Raw genomic sequence first — 19,256 nt, 5'->3', positions numbered from 1 at the left:
TAAAAACAAACAAACAAACAAACAAACAAAAAAACACTGTGGGTAGCTATTGAGGTTCAGACTGGCAGCTAGGTTATTGACCAATATTTTAGCACATACACAGTAACACAGCAGACTAAAGTGCACTTTTGAATTACAGAATCTGGAGGCTTTTGAAAAGCCTCAGCTCTGACACAGCTGTCAGCCTGGGAGACCACAGCCTACAACAGACTCTGCTCAGTAAGGAAACACCAGCCAAGACTGGCTCTCTGCATAGCTCCTGCCCTTGCTCCTAGTCTTAGTCACTGCATGTCAGCAGGAAGCAAGATTTTGGTTTGTGTTTGCCTGTTTTGATGGTTTTATGAAAAGATATAAATGGAGAAAATCTGAGAGCTAAGCACAGAGCAGGACAGGATGCAGCTTGACGGACTTTATCTTACTGGGGCAACTGAAGGATTGACAGTCACAGACTGTTTCTCTTGAGAGCTTGGAATTTTGATCTTAGAAATCAGGGGCAGAAATCACCACTGTGTAATTAATATGTAGAAACCTCCTCAGGAAGGTCACTTCACAGAGCATCTGTACTGAACAAAAACCAAGTGAAGATCATTGGTGTGTAATTTCTGAAAGTGAATATGGAATAATGCACTGCAGGAGAAAATATTGGTGGGAATATTGAAGTAATGGGAGGTTATCGTCTACGAGATGATTCTGATATATTAAGTACATTTCCTTCCAAACACACTGGAATTATTTAAACACACTCAAAATACAGATGTGATATATGTCATAAATTATTTTATTTCAGTTAAAATTATAACAAAAGTAGTGCCACAGTACTCCCTACTTCCGGGAGTGAGCTGGTCTCCCAGTGGTGTGGACAAATCTGTGCGTACATGTATGACCACCACTTCTGCTCAGAGGCACCTTCCCAGAGCCTTCTAGACACAGGAACCAAGGATCAGCCTGGGACAGGAGCCTTCCAGTTTCTATCTGTGCTTAGAGCTGATCCTGTTTCACAGGACCCTAAGCTGATCTTTTGCCACAGTGTTCCATATCCAAATACTACTGGGAGAAACCTGGTCTCCTAGGAGGGCAGACACACTTCTGAGCACAGGTAAGACCACCAATTATGATCAAATTTCTGCATAAGAGGGACCTACCCAGAGATGTCAGGACATAGGAACCAGGGAACAGCTGGGGGCAGGATTCTTCCACTTTCCATCTGCAGCCCTGAACTAAAAATCCTTGCCACAGCTCTCCATACCCAAATTCCTACTGGAGAGAACTGGTCTCGCAGGAGTACTGACACACAGGCTTGCAGGATGGACAAGTAACAATCAGAGACAGCAAAACCAGCTAACACCAGATATAACTAGTGGTTGAGAGGTAAGTGCCAGAACATAAGCAACAGAAACCAAGGCTATTGGCATCATCAGAGCCCAGTTCTCTCAACACAGTGAGCTATGGATACACCAAACACTAATAAAGCAAAACTCTGACTTAAAATCATATCTCATGTTGACGATAGAGTACTTTAAGGAGGACATAAATTACTCCCTTAAAGAAATACAGGAGAACATATAAACAGCTAGGAGCCATTAAAGAGGAGACACAAAAATCCCTTAAAGAATTATAGGAAAACACAACCAAGTAGGGTAAAGAATTGAATAAAACCAACCAGCATCTAAAAATGGAAATAGAAGCAATAAAAAAATCACAAAGGAGACAACCCTGGAGAAAGAAAACCTAGGAAAGAGATCAGGAGTCATACATGCAAGCACATCAACAGAATACAAGAGATAGAAGGGAAAATCTCAGGTGCACAAGACCATAGAAAACATTGACACAACAGTAAAAGAAAATGCAAAATGCAAAAAACTCCTAACCTAAAATATCCAGGAAATCCAAGACACAATGAGAAGACTAAACTGCAATATAATGGGTATAGAATGAAGTGAAGATTCTTTTTTTTTTAATAGAAGTTTTATTCATTTACATTTAAAATGCTATCCCCTTTCCTAGTTTACTCTCCAAGAATTTCCTATACCCTGTCTCTTACCCTTGTTCCCCAACTCACCTACTCCCACTTCCTGGCCCTGGCATTCCACTATACTGGGGCATAGAATTGTCACAAGCCCAAGGGCCTCCCCTCCCACTGATGGCTGACTAGGCCATCCTCTGTTATATATGCAGCTGGAGACACAAGCTCTGGGGGTACTGGTTAGTTCATGTTGTTGTTCCTTCTATAGGGTTTCAGACCCCTTCAGCTCATTGGGTACTTTGTCTAGATCCTTCAGTGGGGGCCTTGTGTTCCATCAAATGGATGACTGTGAGCATCTACTTCTATATTTGCAAGGCACTGGCACAGCCTCACAAGAGACCACTAAATCAGGGTCCTGTCAGAAAAATTTTGTTGGTATATGCAATAGAGTCTGGGTTTAGTGGTTGTTTATGGGATGGATCCCTGGGTAGGACAGTCTCTGGATGGTCATTCATTCAGTATCCGCTCCAGACATTGTCTCTGTAACTCCTTCCATGGGTATTGTGTTCCCCATTCTAAGAAGGAATGAAATATCCACACTTTAGTCTTCCTTCTTCTTGAGTTTCATGAGTTTAGCAAATTGTATCTTGGGTACTCTAAGTATCTGGGCTAATATCCACTTATCAGTTAGTGCATATCTAGTAACTTCTTTTGTGATTGGGTTACCTCATGCAGGTTGATATCCTCCAGATCCATCCATTTGCCTAGTAATTTTCATAAATTAATTGTTTTTAATAGCTGAGCAGTACTCCATTGTGTAAATTTACCACATTTTGGTATTCATTACTCTGTTGAGGGACATCTGGGTTCTTTCCAGCTTCTGGCTATTATAAATAAGGCTGCTATGAACATAGTGGCTCATGTGTTCTTATTACCAGTTGGAACATCTTCTGGGTATATGCCCAGGAGAGGTATTGCTAGATCTACCAGTAGTACTATGTCCTATTTTCTGAGGAACTGCCAGACTGATTTCCAGAGTGGTTGTACAAGCTTGCAATCCCACCAACAATGGAGGATTGTCCCTCTTTCTCCACATCCTCGCCAGCATCTGCTGTCACCTGAATTTTTGATGTTAGCCATTCTGACCAGTGTGAGGTGGGATCTCAGGGTTGTTTTGGTTTGCATTTCCCTGATGATTTAGGATATTGAACCTTTTTTCAGGTACTTCTCAGCCAACTGGTATTCCTCAGTTGATAATTATTTATTTAGCTCTGTACCCCATTTTTAATGGGGTTGTTTGATTTTCCTGAGTCCAATTTCTAGAGTTCTTTGTATATACTGGATATTAATCCCCTATCTGATGTAGGATTGGTAAAGATCCTTTCCCAATATATTGGTGGCCTTTTTGTCTTACTGACAGCGTCTTTTGCCTTACAGAAGCTTTGCAATTCTATGAGGTCACATTTGTTGATTCTCGATCTTACAGCACCAGCCATTGCTGCTCTGTTCAGGAATTTTCCAACTGTACCCATATCTTCAAGACTCTTCCACCTACTCCTCTATAGCTTTCAGTTTTTTTCTGGTTTTATATGGAGTTCCTTGATCCACTTGGACTTAAATTTTATACAAGGAGATAAGAATGGATCAATTTGCATTCTTCTACATGATAACTGCCAGTTGAGCCAGCACCATTTAATGAAAATTCTTTCTTTTTTCCATTGGATGGTTTTAGCTCCTTTGTCAAAGATCAAGTGACCATAGGTGTGTGGGTTCATTTCTGGGTCTTCAATTCTATTTCATTGATCTACCTGTCTGTTGCTGTTCCAGTACCATGCAGTTTATATCACAATTGCCCTGTAGTACAGCTTGACATCAGGATTGGTGATTCTACCAGAGGTTCTTTTATTGTTGAGAATAGTTTTTGTTATCCTAGGTTTTTTGTTATTCCAGATGAATTTACAAATTGTCCTTTCTATCTTGGTAAAGAATTGAGTTGGAATTTTGATGGGGATTGCATTGAATCTGTAGATTGCTTTTGGCAGGATAGCCATTTTTACTATATTAATCCTTCCAATCCATGAGCATGGGAGATCTTTCCATCTTCTGATATATTCCTCAATTTCTTTCTTCAGAGACATGAAGTTCTTATCATACAGATCTTTACTTCCTTAGAGTCACACCAAGGTATTTTATATTATTTCTTACTATTGAGAAGGGTGTTGTTTCCCTAATTTCTTTCTCAGCCTGTTTATCCTTTGTATAGAGAAAGGCCACTGATTTGTTTGAGTTAATTTCATATCCCACTACTGCACTGAAGCTGTTTATTGGGTTTAGGAGTACTTTGTTATAATTTTTAGAGTCACTTATATATGCTATCACATCATCTGCAAATAGTGGTATTTTGATTTCTTCCTTTCCAATTTGTATCCCTTTGTTCTCCTTTTGTTGCCTAATTACTCTGGCTAAGATTTCAAGTACTATATTGGATAGGTAGGTAGAGAGACTGAGCAGCCTTGTCTAGTTCCTGAGTTTAGTGTGATTGCTTCAAGTTTCTCTGCATTTAGTTTGATGATGGCTACTGGTTTGATGTATATTGCTTTTATTACGTTTAGATGTGTGCTTTGAATTTTTCATCTTTCCAAGACATGAATGGGTGTTGGATTTTTTCAAATGCTTTCTCAGCATCTAAAGAGATGATCATGTGGTTTATGTCTTTGAGTTTGTTTATATAGTGGATCACATTGATGGATTTCTTTATATTAAACCATCTCTGAATCCCTGGAATGAAGCCTACTTGATCATGGTGGATGATCATTTTGATGTGTTCTTGGATGTGGTTTGTGAGAATTTTATTGAGTATTTTTGCATTGATATACATAAGGCAAATTGGTCTGAAGTTCTCTTTCTTTGTTGGGTCTCTGTGTGTTTTAGCTATCAGAGTAATTGTGACTTCATAGAATGAATTGTGTAGAGTGCCTTCTGTTTATATTTTGTGGGATTTGAGGAGAATTGGAATTAGGTCTTTTTTGAAGGTCTGATAGAACTCTGCACTAAACCCATCTGGTCCTGGATTTTTTTTTTTTTTTTGGATGGGAGACTATTAATGACTGCTTTTATTTCAACACGTGACAAGGTTTGATAATTCACTTCTAATGTAAAAGCATATTTCAAGCTCATGTCTTTATTGCATCAGCTAATACTAAAGATTCACATGTCTGATCTCCTTTTACATTCAGACTTTTGTAGTCACAGGAATTTCATCAAGGAGACCCAACACTGGAGCTGCCTTTGCAGCTCAGTGCCAGAAGTGAGCACGGTTCTGGCAGGATCTCCAGTGAGAGCTTTGGTTTCCCAGGAGAGAATGAGTACAAGATTCAGATGAGCAAAGAGTGGTCTTCAAATCTGTGTGCAGGAAATATTTGTCACAATGTTTTATTATTGAAAATTACATTCTGTAGTATTTATATTCTCATCATTATTTGATATAGGGGGAGTTATTTATATTTGTGTTTGTGTGTGTATGTGTGTGTGTGTGTGTGTGTGTATTTATGCCTGTGAATATAGGCACATATACATCATGGAGTGCATGTAGATGTCAGATTTCAACCTGTTACATTGGTCCTGAATTTCCACTTTGCTTCTGTTGGGTCCCTTGTTTTTCTCTACCATGTGGGCCAGGCTAAGTAACCCTGAGATTCTGGGAATTCACCACCCATTTGTCTGTAAGATCTCCGGGGGTGAAAGATACCTGACATTCATTGTCTAGTGATATGTGTATGCTGGGTATATGTACTTAGCTTTTTATTGTGCAGTGAATACTTTATCCTCTGAACCTCAGGGGCACAGAGACAATGCTGTGATATCTGTAGGAAGAAAATATATCTTTATTATTAGGAAGTACCAGAAACATACAAAGATGCCATTTGAAAACTCTAGCTACTCAATAAGTGCTAGTGAATACATACACATCACATATCTCATAAATACACAGATTTATGACACTTTTTTCCCTGCTGAATTGAAAGTCTGTCCATCAAACAAAAACAAAAATATGTTGCCTTTTTCTTGAACCTAAAATGGCATCGAATTTTGTGTGTCTGTGTGAAACTATATTGCCAAACTCTTTCAGTCAGTTAGTAAGTTATCACATAAAACTTACTTTTCTCTCATTGAGTTATCTTACTTTCCACAGGAAGTTCATGGTTTGTCTACATTCCATAGTTGTTGAAAATAACCAATGGTGAGACAATCAAGTTGAAGTCAGCAATCAGCTAATTGTATAGAAATAATAAACACAGAGATTATCATTCAAAAAACTGAGGTCCAATTTAATTTTTAGAAATTTTTTTGTACCCTGTGTCTCCTTGCTTTAGCAATCTAGAGTGACTTATGTTTGATTGGTTTATTAAAGTTCTTAGTAGAATTTGACCAAATGTCCAATAAGCAGTAATGCTTCCCCATGTAACAGATTTTACTAGAAGCTAATTACAGTGTGGACTGAATGAGGAAGAACAGGGTTTAAGGAGAGGTGTGGGGTAGAGTCTTGAACCTCCAGGGAGCTTGCCACTGTGGTCTGGACATTTCCTGTTTTGGGGGGCTCCATCCCACAGCACCCTGTGCAGGAATTGCCTTGCACTTAAAGATTGACCACTATCCCACACCATGCAGAGGTTGTGTTTCAGTCATATGTCCTATTAATTCTAGACTGTTGTTTCCATTTGAAATCCTGAGAGTTTTAATTCCTGTTATTCTTAGCATTGCTGTATAAGTCACTATGTACCTTTTGACCTTTTGCACATAATTCTGCTTTGAAAGTTTTATATATATATATAATTACTTTTCTTTATGGGTCATAGCACTACTATTGGTAAGAAATGTTTCTCTAATTTATCAAAATTCATAACAGAAAATTGAGACATCAAAACATATTTGAAGTGGTCACACACATACAAACAGTGTGGGACACTGAAGACCTAGATGGGCAAAAACTACCTCATAGGGATCCTTTCACTGAGAAATAAAAACTGAAAGAAATTTAGAAACACCCTTATCATATCTCTAAGTGCATGTTGTTAAATCTTCTGTTACATATTTACTGTCATGTTGGTTAAAATAAATCATTTTAACAGAAAAACATCTTCATATTTAACATGGGGCAAAGCACATATACAGCATGCCATGACTGACAGTTCTGATGCCAGGTCATTAGCTCTTCTTAAAGAATCTTGATAGTGAAGATTCAAACATTTATCACCCTCTCAAAATGTTAACTATATGTTTTTTAGTGCTCATAAACACAAAAGGGCTGACTGTGGCATAGATGTGCATCACAAAGATATGGATAGAGTAAGATGTTGGATCATTCAGGAACATAGTTCTTGAGCAGGAGACAATGCTGTCAAATATGGACATCAGCATAAAGAAGGTCATGAGCATCAGGATGGTCTGGGTGGCCCTTTGCTCTGCAGATGCTTTGAGGGAAAAACTGGTACCTTGAAGATGCTGGGCCTGTTTCCTGTGCCTGCACAAGAGGACCACCGTGTACAAAGTTGAGAGGACCATGAGACTAATAAGAAAGACTTCCCTGAGGGCCAGCAATGTAGAATACATGCTTTGCACGAACTAACTTAAGGGTAGCCTAGAGCAGGATTGAGTAACATAAAGAAAGTCATTCCTGGTCAAAATGGGGTGGCAATGATGGATAACAAGATGTGACTGCTAATTAACATATAGAGGACACTCAGGAAAATAATGGCACAGGAGATGTTATGAGGAGATTTGCGCTTGAACTTTGCTAAACAGGAGCTTCTGGGAGTGAGGATTATGGCCTGGAGGACACTCAACATGCTGGTGGTACAAAGGGAGAGACCTCTCAAAACTCCGTACAGGTACACAAGGAATTTACACATGATGTCATCCCAGCCCCTCCAAGAAATAAAAATGTCTGTGGCTATGAATGCCATGAGCAGTAGCATCAGTAAGTGGATTAGGGACAAGAGAAAAATGGGCGGGTCAGTGAGTCTGGGCCTGTGTCCACGAATGAACTTTAGGATGTAAAAGAGAAGAAGGAAGCTGTTGTTGCCTGAGATCCCAATGCCAATTTCAGAGAAAAAGATATTCTTTATGTTAGAATGAGTGTGCAGTCTGATGTTCTTATTCATAATATGAGAGAACAGTGGTTGAGGAGAAAAGAATACAATCTCACTCATCACTACTTGGCAACTCTGCTCCCCTCACAACATTTTACTGAAAACCTCAGCTCCTCCCTTCACCCCACAGACCACACTCATGCTCTCATTTGTCCTCAGCTGAGCCATGGATGGATCCTGTGTCCTATGGTGGCTGCATCTGTATGTGAGCTCCATCCACATTAAATACTGCCTGCATCATAGATTATGTCTTTTCTTATTTAGCCTGTGTAGGTTTTCCTGGAGCAGGAACAGCATCTTACTTGATTTTCATCAACAACATCTGCACTTCCAGCAACATTACAGACAGTTTTACTGTTTTGGGTGTGTTTGATTGAGGAGGATCGTGTGAAAGAAACCAGTTCTTTTCAATAAAATAATTCTTGTGGGATGGGCATGCTCTTATTCGATTTGTGTCTGTCACTACTCAATATTTTGTGAAAATCAAATATCTTAATATATTCATGTATCAAATGTTGGGAACTGTGATCTGTGAATCCAGACATTTTTCCTTCCTCCCACAATCTGACATTTTAACCAAGTATGACCCAGAATACTCTGAGGCTGAGCTTCAGTCACCTCCTCCTGAACATATACACAGCCATGTTCCTGTGTCAGGTGGGCACTAGGTATATAAGAGCATGCTGTTTACATACCAAACATGGCAGTGTTTCAGCACAAGATGTTCTTTGCAGATATTTCATTTGCTGGTTCTCACATGCAGTGCCTTATGTTTGTACTCTGGGAGAGAAAGGGCAATACATAGTTACTGGTCAGCTTCATCCCTGTTTGAAACAGAAGATAAAACAAAAAATAAATTACAAAACAGCAGAATATTGGAGTGAAGTCCTCTCTAGAGTACTTGTGTGGAAAATTCAGTGTTTGTGTGATACTCTGTAACTTCATCTTCCATGTTTCTAATCTCAATCTAGAACTGCCTCCAATAGAAGAACAAAATGGACAAATGTCTGCAGGAGCTAACTCCAACTTCCTTCATGATGTGAAGTCTGGTATAAATAGAATCACAATTAAAAGAATTGGGGTTATCTCTTATTACAGAATTAAAGCAAAATGGCACAACTGATTCTCGAACGTCAGGATCTATAGGAGTGTTCATTTCCTCTTTCAAAAACTGAGGGTTCATACTTCTTTAGATTCCTGATATGCCAACTACAAGTTTATATTCATCAATGTGCTGTATATGCTGTAGAATTCTTACAGTTCTTTGATTAGACATTAACTTAGTAAAACACCATGACCAAACCCATGCTGGCTGGGAAAGCCTTTATTGCATGTTACTGCTAGTAATACATCATCCAGGATAGTTGGTGGAAGATGTTAAGGCAGAGACCTATAGGCAGGAACTGATGCACAATCATGAAAGAGTGCTATTTACTAGCTTTTTGCTTAATGTTTTTTCTTGTCTGTATTCTTAAGTAACTACCAGCTTGGGGCCTATACTCACACTAAGCTGGGCTTTTTCACCTAGATAACCAATCTAAATTCACCACAAATATGCCCACATCTCAATATGGTAGGGGAATTATCTGAACTGACATTACCTTACCTCTTTCTCAATGATTTATTGTGTGTCAAAACAAAACAAAACAAAACCCAAAACCCAAAACCCAACCCTCCCCCCCTCAAAAAAAAAACCCAAAGAAACCAAAATAGCAAATAGCTGGAAGAGCTGTACCCTTGTCAGATTGACACAAAAACACATCAGTGTTACACTATAAACTTGTCTCTTTTGTTCTCAAGATATCATATTAATATCAAAATTTCAAGATAAAAATTCAATATACGTTAAAAGCTTAATCTGCCCTAAATCTTCAAATCTTGCTCAACATGCAAAGCTTCTCCAAAATTTTCCATCACTAGAACATCCAATTTCTCTTACATTTTCAAAGTTTCTGTAAAATACATGTAGTCTGTAAAACTCCAAAGTCTTCGTAAAACTCCAAATGCATTTAAAAGTTCGAAGTCTCTTAATTCTAGGCCCCTGCAACATAAATAATAACTTAAATATTTTCTTGTTTCCAAAAGGAAGAACCAGGGCACAGTCACAATAAAATTCAACAAAGTCCAACAGTGTAAAACTGTATAACCTTTCTGGGACTCACTAACAATCTTCTGGGCTCCTCCACAGTGCTGGGAAGCCTTCCATAGCACACATAGCTTGTCTCCTAGACTCAAATTGGCCTCACCCCACAGAAGCTGCTGCTGTCCTTGGTAGGTATCCTGTGATGCTGACATCTCAGATTGCTTGGATTTGTACTTCAAGTGAGCTGAAGCTTCATTGATAGTCTCTTCTTGGCTGTCTTTAGGGATCACTCCCTGATCCCTTCCAGCCTTCAGAACCAGTACAACCTGAGAGACTCTTAAGCTACCCATTTTGATTCAATCAGGAGATGCAGTCTCAACTGTACTTGAACCAGCATGTCTCTGTGCTGAAACCAAGAAAACACTTTTCAGAAGTTTTTAATTATTCCAGCAAGGCAAATGATTCAATTTAGTGGTTCTTAAGATACGAATGACCCTCATAGAATCTTTAAGGGATACTTAAACTTCCCTCTTGGTCTTCCTAAGACAAGCGTCCATACTCTCCACTGGTCTTAGCATTATATCTTAGACTACACAGAATAATTCACTAAGATATCAGCATTCTATGCATCATACAACTTAAAATTCCCAAACCCTTTTACAACCTTCAAAAATTACATGGTCAGGTCTGTCATAGAAACCCCCATATCCTAGTCCCAATTTCTGTCTTGGGTAGGCCTTCTGTTGCTGTGCTAAAATAGCATAATGAAAAGAAATCTGAGGAGAAAGGGATTATTTTACCATACAGCTTGTAGTTCTTCATTCAGGGAAGCTGAAAAAAAAAAAAAAAAAAAAACCTCAAGAGAGTGCCATGGAGTCAGGAACTGATGGACAAGGCATTGACTAGTGTTGTTTACCACATTGCTCAACATAGCTTCCTCTATCTACATTCTTGTTGTACCTAGAACCACCAGCCCAGGTGTGGAAATGTCCACAATGAGCTGGGCTCTTCCATATTAAATAAATCATCAATCAAAAAAAATGTACCAGTTGTTTACCCTGTTGGTTGCATTTTCCAGTGAGATTCCCTTTTCTAAAATAACTCTAGCTTGTGTCAAGTTAGCATGATACCGTGTAGCAGAGACACCAAGCATATGGTGCATGCAATTTTGTAAACAAATTCCCATTACAGAGTTAACATTTATCACTTAAAGTTAAGAGTATGGGTGAAATTGTTCTATACTTCTTTAGAGCATGAGCTATTGTAGTGAAAGATACTAGGGAGATGTAGAGGGGATCAAAATCACAAGTACTGTGTACTGGTTAAGGCATGAGACCTGAGGCAGATAGTTGGTGAAAACATTTAACAGAGCAGACATCCTAAAAAAAATCTGTAGCATTTTTAGAAAAGGTTAATCCTTTATAAAATTATGGATCATGTATTCTAGATAGATCAATATATATATATGCATATATATATATACACATATATACATATGTATACATATATATAATGGTTGGTGCTTAATTATTCCAATTTTATTAGGAAGTTCTTTATAAAACTTAAGGGTTTGTTTTGTAAATTCCAGCCACAAGATTCAGAACATAGTAGGGTGCAGAAAGATATACTTCTATTCCTCAATGATTAATGAAAGTGGCAGTTGCTTAATGGGACAAATGCCAGTGGGAGCTCACACTCCAGATGTAATTTTGTGATCTGTGTACACTGAGGGGCAGGAGAATCTTTTATACACTTCATTTCATGGAAGGAAATTACACCTGTAAAGTTAAAGTAGTAGATGGCATAATATGCTCGTTGGCAGTAGCTGACTAAGAGGTATGAGAATTCTAAAATGCTTTCTCTCATTTGCTTCTGGAAATGTGCATTTTCATATAACTACACTGAGATAATCAGAAAAGAAAAGAAGAGAAAAGAAAAGGAAAGAGTAAATAAAAGAGAAACGGAAACAAGAAGCAGGAACAAAGAAAAGAGAAAATAGACAAAAAGGAACTTGATCTTTATGAACACACCCCCTTGTCAGGCCAATGAAACAGTGTGCTGTCAGCTCTGCAGAGCAGATGTGGGCTGTACCAATGTCAGGGTCACTTCAGAAACATCAGTCTTGCAAACCTGAAGCCCTTAGGAAAGTCAGGCAGGCACAGAGGCTGTGACTCCTGAGTGATATTCTCAACATCATGGCTTCAGAGATTCTGGCTTTGAAAGCACTGGGAATCCTTTTCTTTCTGGAGGTGAAATTCTGCAGTAGCAAGTGAAAACGTACACTGATATGATTGCTTGCCATGATGAACACCTGTCTACCAGGAAAGATACAAATAACATTCCTCTGACCAGAGGAATCTTGTTACCTCCAAATTTCACTAACTATACTATTCTATATTATTTTAGCTCATAAATATCAGTGTTGAGCAATGGTGGCAGACAATGTAATTCCAGCATGTCAAAGTTAGAGGTGGTGGATGTTCGAGTTCAAGACGTAACTGGTCTGCATAGTGAGTTACAGGACAGCCAGGTCTACACAGCGAAACCCCATGTTGAAAAACCAAACAACAAAAACAATCAGTAAGGCATGCAGATTTCTATAATTTCTAGAGAAAAAACTCTGGTGAGTATGGACCCTCCTCAGATATAAGCCACAAGGAATTCTCTAGCCTGTCCCCTCCCAGCTGAGCCTCAGCAGCTCACACCTTCCTGGCTGAGCATGGGCTAAGAGAGGAACCACACTCTCTGATATGCAGAATTAAAGGACACTCATCTATCAGAGAGGGCAGGAGAGAGTAAGCTGTGACAAACCTGGGACAATCTATTACACCATGCACTATGATTGCGTTTTGCACAATATAACAAAACAGGCTTCTTTCAAGAGACTGGAAATTCTGTACATATTATAGATAGCACCAGGAAAGGTCACTCATTTCTGAAACAGGTTCCAGTAGAAGAGCCTACACTCCTGGAAAGGAAAGGAAGACATTTGGGCAGATTAGAAAAGGAATCATGTATGGAACAAGAAATGACAAAGAGGAACCTGAGCAGTCCTCACTTAAAGTCGATTACAAATGCTGTTGCTGCTCAGGGCAGAAAAGTAGAAACTTCCTGTACAGCTGAGTCAAGGAGGCCCTGGCTTTAGACTTTGTGTCATTCCATAGGTTTCCAAGTCATGGACAACCATGACTCATAGGATCAGCAGCTCGAGGGGTTTGGTAGGTGACACTGGTCAACAGCTTTAGTATGCTGTTACTCAGTCAGGATGTCTACCTTTGGCCAAATCCCAACTTCAACCTGGAAAGACTCGAGAGAGAAATGGCTGGCATATCGTGGAAGGCAAAAAGTCACCCAGAAGATGCCAGCACTGTTTTCAGAGACGTCAGAAATAAATGAACTTTGGGGATATGATGAGCAAACATGAAGAGCCCTTGGACTGAGGGAGGGCAGCTGCTCTTGAAAGACTGTAAGAACTGTACTTTTAAATCTTAAAACCTTTGTAGCTGTGTTTTCATGCTCAGACTGGCAGTGGGAATATTATTATTTGGTGTTTCTAAATAAAGCTCCAGAAACAGAAGGAACGGGTACCCCAGCAAGGCAGAGTAGCACAGACTCCAGCCATCAACATGGACCCTGCATAGTGCTGCAGCACAATCTCCTTCCCTCATCACCCAGAGCCTCCTGAGAGGCTCGGCCTTGCTGCTAATCAGCTCTGCCCTCCCTCCCAGTGCATTTGTATTATCAGAAATTATAAAGCAAATTTATTCAATGACTAGAACACAGAAAAGATTAATGAACACAAATATCATGTCCATTAGGACCATACTCGCTGTTTATTAACAATCCATGTCCTGTTACCTCATCACCATCGTGAATTATGTGACTACTCCTACCAGTAGAATGAGGCTAAGGGCTGACATAATTTGAGAAGTTAAACAGGTAAATGGAAAGCCTCTTAAGAAAGTTCCAGTCTATAAAGGACAGCAAGGAGCACTCTGTTAGGGGAGGTTTGAACATACTACCCGTTTCTTTTTCAATGGCTTTTAGAACTTCTAAGTATTCATCCTGTAGAAGCCACTGTATCAACACCATTCCATTTATGGTGCATAATTAAGAGACGCAAAATTAAATGTATTTGTTTAAATTTGAAATCAAAACAACAGTACTTTTCAAGATGCATGCAAAGGACCATTTCTGAAAACTTCTAGTAATTACACTATACAAATTATGGATGATAAGGTAAATTTGGTATTTAGCTCAGAAAAAAATTGAAATTAAAATTAATTGATATCTTATAAAATTAGGTAAGTTTAGGACCTAAAGGAAATGAATACCCCAGGAAGAAAATGTACTTGATGCAGCACACAGTACCCTGTGCTGAGGGCCTTCAGACTCAGCTTCCCCATGGCAGAGGCTGAAACTCCCCCTGCATCTCCAGAGATCCTCCGCCCACAGCCTGCCTGGGTCCCAGCCACCTTCTGATTATGTGCTTACTCAGGGCACTTACTCAGATGGAAGGGATGAGGCAGGTGGAGTCTGAGCCTGAGGAGATCCAGCACAGGCTTAGGTACAGGGAGTCTTTAAAGCATCTCTGCAGCCTGCAATTTTAGTGACTGTCAGAGACAAGTTCCCACTGGAGAGCAGGGACATGTGGGATCCCACTGGAACCTTTTACCTGTTGAGTTGACTCTACTCTGTTGGATAACATCTGTCCTCAGAGAGCTGGGCCCAAACTTTTCACTGAGCTTCCTTGGCACACCTGCAAGTTTAATCAGAACACAATGGAGTCAACACAAACTTTCTAGTTGTCTCCTCAGGCAAAATGAGTACAAACTAAACTTCTACTGCATAATTCATATGCTTACCTCTGAGACTCCTGGTGCCTTCCTTGAGCTTCCATGTTTCTGATTAAATCTACACAGTCAGTGAAGGGATGCTTGATCCAGGTTCCTTCAAAACATGGAGAACCTGTATTCCAGAAATCTTGATTCTCTGACCTATGTCTTCCAGATTTCCTTCTCTTAGTAAACTGTAAAAAATGAATTTAAAGAAAATATGGAAGTAAAGTAAGATTTGGGAGTTAGGGCTGTGCAACCATAGGCAGTTTGAACATAACTGGGCCCGAGGCTAACCCTGAACTGGACTCTTGTCCCTGTGGAGATTGAATGGCTACCTTCCTCTTCACAGATGGAGTCAGGAAGACTTAACATCTGTATGGAATGAAATGACATGCAGTTTTGCTTTCATCTCCTGGATAATTTACATACAGTAATATGAAGCTCCTGACAAATGGAGCGATGGCCCATACTCCAAAGAGAATTCAATCATCCAGGGTGGAATACTCCTGTTATGAGGTCTCAGAATTAGAAGATGGAATTTTATTTTATTATTTATTTACTTATTTATTTATTAGATATTTTCTTTATTTACACTTCAAATGTTATCCCCTTTCCTAGTAGGCCCTTGGTCTTTGAGCTTTTTATCACTGGTGATTCCAACATCCCTAAGGTATCAAGCTTCCATCTAATACTACATTTCTGCCTTCTTTTCTTCTTTTTTTTTCTTATATACTTTCTTTATTTACATTTCAAATGCTATCCTCTTTCCTAGTTTCCCTTCCGAAAATCCTCTATCCCCTCCTCCTCCCCCTGCTTCCCAACCTACCCACTCCCACTTCCTAGGCCTGGCATTCCCCTACACTGGGACATAGAACCTTCATAGGACCAAAGGCCTCTCCTCCCATTGATGACTGACTAGGCCATCCTCTGCTACATATGCAGCTGGAGCCATGAGTCCTACCACCTGTTTTCTTTGGTTGGTGGTTTAGTCCTAGGGAGCTCTGGGGGGGGGTACTGGTTAGTTCATATTCTTGTTTCCCCTATGGAGCTGCAAATCCCTTCAGATCCTTGGGTACTTTCTCTAGCTCCTTCATTGGGGACCCTGTGCACTGCCCAATGGATGACTGTGAGCATCCACTTCTATAATTGCCAGACACTGGCAGAGCCTCTCAGGGGACAGCTATACCAGGTTCGTGTCAGCAAAATCTTGATGGCATCTGCAATAGTGTCTGGGTTTGATGGTTGTTTATGAGATGTGTCCTCAGGTGGGGCAGTCTCTGGATGGACATTCCTTCAGTCTCTGCTCTGAACTTTGTCTCTGTAACTCCTTCCATGGGCATTTTGTTACTTCTTCTAAGAAGGATAGACATATCCACACTTTGGCCTTCCTTTTTATTGAGTTTCATGTGATTTGCAAATTGTGTCTTGGATATTCTGAGCTTCTGGGTTAATATAAGTAAGCATATATCATGTGTGTTCTTTTGAGATTGGGTTACCTCAATTAGGATGATATCTTCCAGTCCATCCATTTGTCTAAAAATTTCATAGATTGATTGTTTTTAACAGCTGCATAGTACTCCATTTTGTAAATGTACCACATTTTCTGTACCCATTCCTCTGTTGAGGGAAATTTGGGTTCTTTCCAACTTTTAGCTATTATAAATAAGGCTGCTATAAACATAGTTGTTGGGAACTAAAAAGGGGGCCTTGGGGAAGAGGGGAAAGAAGAGACCCACACCCTGCCAGAGTTCCACCTATTCTCTAATCAATCAGGTGTGGGAGGCCTGCTATCTACCTTCCACTCTTCCCTGGGTGGGCATCTAAGACTTTGACCCACTCTTCCGGGGGTGGCAAGGGTCAGCCCTACCTGGAAGCCCCAGACTGCTTTGCTAATGCCACCAGGGGTTATGGGAGAGAGGGATGAGAGGTTCCCAACACTGGCAAGAGTGAGTGCTGCAGATCTTGATGAACAGAGACTCTCTATGGCTTTAGAGCTTTATTATAGAAAGGCAGGGAGAAAGAGAGAAGGTAGAGAGAGAGGGGAGGCTAGAGAGAAAGAGAGAGTAAGAGGGAAAGAGGAGAGGAGAGGAGAATACAATGAGAGAGGAGAGAGGGTGTGAGTGAGGGGTAAGAGGTAAAAGTGTAAGAATAAGAGAGACGAGTAAGAGAGCAAGCAGGGGCTGGACAGCCATTTTTATTGTATGCTGTCTTATCTTATTGTTGCTAGGTAACTGGGGAAAAGTTTAGCCTGAAGGTCAGAAGCTTAGGGCATTGCCTACGTGACTTCTAGCCATGTTTCTCTTGTGGGGGCTGTGGGGGCAGTAACTAGGCAGGAGCCAAATTTCCAGGAGCATCAGGGAACACCTACCGTGTCATTTAGGTGAATTATCAACATTTTGGAGGTTCAGACCTCAGCTCAACTGGAGATCAGCCTGTCTGTGCACAGCCCAATTCTCCACATATAGTGGAGGATGTGTCCTTATTCTGAGTTGGAGCTTCTTCTGGGTATATGACCAGGAGTGGTATTGGTGGATTTTATGATAGTACTATGTCCCTTATTCAGAGGAAACACAAAAATGATTGATAGAGTGGTTGCACCAGCATGAAATCCCTTCAGAAGTAGAGGAGTGTTACTCTTTCTCCATATCCTCGACAGCATCTGCTGTCACCTAAGTTTTTCATCTGAGCCATTCTGACTGGTGTGAGGTAGAATCTGAGTGTTGTTTTGATTTGCATTTCTCTGATGATTAAGGATGTTAAACATTTTTTTCATTAATTTTTATTAGGTATTTTGCTCATTTACATTTCCAATGCTATCCCAAAAGCCCCCCATACCCACCCCCCACTCCTCTACACACCCACTCCCCCTATTTGCCCCTGGCATTCCCCTGTACTGGGGTATATAAAGTTTGCAAGTCCTATGGGCCTCTCTTTCCAGTGATGGCCGACTAGGCCATTATTGATACATATGCAGCTAGAGAAAAGAGCTCCGGGGTACTGGTTGGTTCATATTGTTGTTCCACCTATAGGGTTGCAGTTCCCTTTAGTTCCTTGGGTGCTTTCTCTAGCTCCTCCATTGGGAGCCCTGTGATCCATTCAATAGCTGACTGTGAGCATCCACTTCTGTGTTTGCTAGGCCCTGGCATAGTCTCAAAAGAGACAGCTATATCTGGGATCTTTCAGCAAAATCTTGCTTGTGTATGCAATGGTGTCAGCGTTTGGAAGCTGATTATGGGATGGATCCATGGATATGGTAATCACTAGAAGGTCCATCCTTTCTTCACAGCTCCAAATTTTGCCTCTGTAACTCCTTCAATGGGTGTTTTGTTCCCAATTCTAAGAAGGGGCAAAGTGTCCACAGTTTGGTGTTTGTTCTTCTTGAGTTTCATGCTTTTAGCAAATTGTATCTTATATCTTGGGTATCCTAAGTTTCTGGGCTAATATCCACTTATCAGTGAGTACATATTGTGTGAGTTCCTTTGTGATTGTGTTACCTCATTCAGGATGATGCCCTTCAGGTCCATCCATTTGCCTAGGAATTTCATAAATTCATTCTTTTTAATAGCTGAGTAATACTCCGTTGTGTAAATGTACGACATTTTCTGTATCCATTCCTCTGTTGAGGGGCATCTGGGTTCTTTCCAGCTTCTGGCTATTATAAATAAAGCTGCTATGAACATAGTGGGGCATGTGTCCTTCTTACCGGTTCGGACATCTTCTGGATATATGCCCAGGAGAGGTGTTGCTGGATCCTCCGGTAGTACTATGTCCAATTTTCTGAGGAATCGCCAGACTGATTTCCAGAGTGGTTGTACCAGCTTGCAATCCCACCAACAATGGAGGAGTGTTTCTCTTTCTCTACATCCTTGCCAGCATTTGCTGTCACCTGAATTTTTCATCTTAGCCATTCTGACTGGTGTGAGGTGGAATCTCAGGGTTGTTTTGATTTGCATTTTCCTGATGATTAAGGATGTTGAACATTTTTTCAGGTGCTTCTCTGCCATTCAGTATTCCTCAGGTGAGAATTCTTTATTCAGCTCTGAGCCCCATTTTTTAATGGGGTTATTTGATTTTCTGGAGTCCACCTTCTTGAGTTCTTTATATATATTGGATATTAGTTCCCTATACGATTTGGGATAGGTAAAGATCCTTACCCAATCTTTTTGTGGTCTATTTGTCTTATTGACGGTGTCTTTTGCCTCGCAGAAGCTTTGAAATTTTAT

At 40.2% G+C, this 19,256-nt stretch overlaps 1 pseudogene; it reads right to left on the bottom strand.

Annotated features, from left to right (window-relative positions):
• Positions 1-6,886: 6,886 nt before the first annotated feature.
• Positions 6,887-8,197, bottom strand: LOC147003906 (vomeronasal type-1 receptor A11-like; annotated as a pseudogene).
• Between the last annotated feature and the right edge of the window lie 11,059 nt (positions 8,198-19,256).

This window comes from Mus caroli, unplaced genomic scaffold (genome assembly GCF_978045245.1).
Source record: "Mus caroli unplaced genomic scaffold, Mus_caroli_1 scaffold_7, whole genome shotgun sequence".
NCBI classification, from domain to species: Eukaryota; Metazoa; Chordata; class Mammalia; order Rodentia; family Muridae; genus Mus; species Mus caroli.
Note: the sequence above shows the minus strand (reverse complement) of the source record. Positions and strands in the feature narration are given on the sequence as shown.